The sequence below is a fragment of the Antedon mediterranea genome, chromosome 6, assembly GCF_964355755.1.
Source record: "Antedon mediterranea chromosome 6, ecAntMedi1.1, whole genome shotgun sequence".
NCBI lineage: Eukaryota > Metazoa > Echinodermata > Crinoidea > Comatulida > Antedonidae > Antedon > Antedon mediterranea.
In genome coordinates, this window is record NC_092675.1 from 14,735,461 (window position 1) to 14,738,591 (window position 3,131).

General features: G+C 31.9%; 1 long non-coding RNA gene across 1 annotated transcript; it reads right to left on the bottom strand.

Annotated features, from left to right (window-relative positions):
* Window positions 1-1,348: 1,348 nt before the first annotated feature.
* On the bottom strand, window positions 1,349-2,929 carry LOC140051509 (uncharacterized). The gene is made up of 2 exons (XR_011845530.1): window positions 2,455-2,929; window positions 1,349-2,026 (listed from the first exon to the last, which is right to left on the bottom strand). It is a non-coding gene; the product is annotated as an uncharacterized lncRNA (long non-coding RNA).
* Window positions 2,930-3,131: the final 202 nt, after the last annotated feature.

Here is a 3,131-nt window from a genome sequence, read left to right on the forward strand (position 1 = left end):
TGAAAAAAAAATTTATCGAAAGTATGACATTTGACCCTCGAACCTATTTCTCAATATTTGCATGTAATGCAACTAAAATGTATGTACATACTTTGTTTTGGCCTCAAATGACTTGGATACAGGTTTTATATAGCCAGTATAGGATCGTTTAGTAATTCCAAAAGTCAAGCAACTCGAAAGTATGCAAATTATTAGTACAAGTTATATGAAATATGCAAATTACAGCCTTATGTATCTCGAAAAACGCTAATGACCGATAGAGATATGGCAACTTTCATCTCTTGTACTACTAATTTTCATATTTTCTAGGGAAGTAACAAAGGTGTGATTTTGAGAATTACTACAGTTCTATGCTGGCTATAGAAAACCTGTATCTGAGTCATTTGAGGCCAAAACAGTCTGTACAGATATTTTAGTTGAATTATATGAAAATATTGAGAAATAGGGTCAAGGGTCAAATGTCATAATTCAATCAAGACAATTTTTGCATAAAATGTTTCATTACAGCGAATATAAATATGTACATTCTGAATCAACTCTGAATTCAAATCAACTCTCTAGCATTAATGGTTTTTGAGATATGGGAAGACTGTAATTTCACCCCTAATTTGCATATTTCATGTAACTTGTACTAATAATTTGCATACTTTCAAGGTATGTGACAAAGAGGTGATTTTGGGAATTACAAAGAGGTCCTATGCTGACAATAGGAAAACTGTATCCGAGTCATTTGAGTCCAAAAAAATTATCTACAGACATTTTAGTCGCATTATCAGTGGGACAGCCAGTCGACAAATCGTGTCAAATTTCGACTCGGAGAGGGCGCCCTACTTTTCTAATTTAGTTGAAAATTGCTCAATTTTAGGGTGTTGGAAAAACACAATATTTGTAAATTTAGCTGATTATCGGAAAAATATTGTTAGTGAAATAAATTCATAAATGGTTTTAATATATTGTCATGTAAAATTAAATGTATTTGAACAAAACGATAATCTGTAATTTAACGGCAAAATCAACCAATGTCTTTTTTCCGAAATTGTACCCTAGAAAATCATTAAAATAAAATGTTTAGAAAAATTGAACAGTCCTGAATTTAAAATCCCTGTTAGAAAAATTAATAATCTACAGAATACGATATTAAGATACAAAATTCGGTGGTTGGGATGCAGCTCCGACTATTCAAACTAAAGGTACCACTATTTGTTCCATCGAAAACTAGCGAAACCGCCATTTTGTAAACTCATCGTCATCGTGTTTATGAATTTATTTATAGCGAACGATATACGCGATGTTTATAATTGTCCGCGTATAAGAATTCATATAAATAAATACATTCCAATACAACGTATATTATTACTTGTTTATTTATCACAGTATACATTTTAGTTGAGGAATATTTATCATAACTATTATAATAGCTTTTATACGAGTCCGAGGCCTAGCCCTATTAGCGAGCGATGGTTCCAGGGGCGGAAAGTCACTTAGTGACGTTGTGATCGGGCGCGTCGGGCCTAGCTAATACTAATAATATGACCTGAAATAAGCGGCTAACAAGAACTGTTATATACTTGCTTACAATTGTTTTGCTATTGATGAACAAACAAGCAATTAGATTGAATAACAAATTATTTATTCATTTTTTTTGGGTAAAAACATGTACAAACTAGTAGTAGTAGTACTGTATACTATAATATAAATTAATACATTGTAGTATAAATATTAAACTAATTCAGTATTAATAATAATAAAATATAAAATAGGCCTAACATACAATAAATATTCAATTTTTAAGGTCTACCACATGACAATAACATAATTTACAGAGTATAGTGTAGTAGGTTTGCATTCAACATAAATATTTGTATTGTAATATTCATCTAAATCCTCTGCAACATACATTTTTGTAATTCAACATTTTGTTTTAAATAATTAAATTATAGTTTGGGTATGACAGTGTCATCTTTTTATCCACTTCACTCTCAGTTTGAAGTCACACAGAAAAAGAACTCTGCATCATCAACGATTCCTGAAAGTGTCAGAAAAAATAATAAATATTATTTTAAAAAATGTTAATGTCTGGTTGTATATATAATTATAATATATTATATGATGACATAAAAGTAAGGCAAATGGAAGCTGTATTTTATTAATTAAATTACAGTATTTACTATTATTATTTATAATCTAGGCCTAGGCCTACTAGTAGCCTAGCTAGGCATCTATTGAGCCTAATAAATCAAATAATATATTAATACTGATTGAAAAAAAGTATTTTTTGGGGGGGATCAGATCACCAGGCTAGGCCGGCCAGGACCAATGATACTCGTAATCAGTACAACTTAACGACTATCGGATCAGCATCAACACAGTACAACACACGTCTCGCTATCGCCTATACTGACACACGTGTCTCGCGTTGCCGAAACCACGCTCACAGCTAGAAAATGTACCTACCTTTCGAGGCCTGAGAATACACCAACAAATTTTGAACAGGATAGAAATATATCATACTCGATTAAACTAATATTATTCTTGATAAAACAATTGATTATAATTGTTTTAATTTGTTGGGATGCACCTCCGACTATTCAGAAAATGGACAACAAAACAGTAGTCAAATCGTACCACATTTATAAATTTCACGAGTCCCGACTTCAGTCGCCGAATGTATTGTATTAGCTTCGGTTTCTTTGAAAGAAACCGATTGGTTATTCAATTATACTTATTAGGAAATGCTTTTACCATAATAGGTAATGTTGGGCGGTTCTTAAATATTCATGAGAGCTTAAAATAAAACAGCACTTATTTGCTAGGCGACGAAAAATCGTGGTTTCAGTTTTCAACGATAGGTGGCGCTTCAAAATCGTCAATGCGGAAGTAAGTCGATTTTACACGATTTAACGGTCAAAACGCGAAGTGGCTTTCCCACTGTTATGTATGCAAACATTGATAAATAGGGTCAAGGGTCAATTGTTGTATTTCCAGTCATTTTTCGTAAAATGTTTCATTAGAGCAAATATAAATATGTACATTCTGAACAAGTTTTTGAAAAAATCAACTCTCTACCTTAGCGGTTTTCGATACATATAGGAACCTGTAATTTCACCCCCTAATTTGCATATTTCATGTAA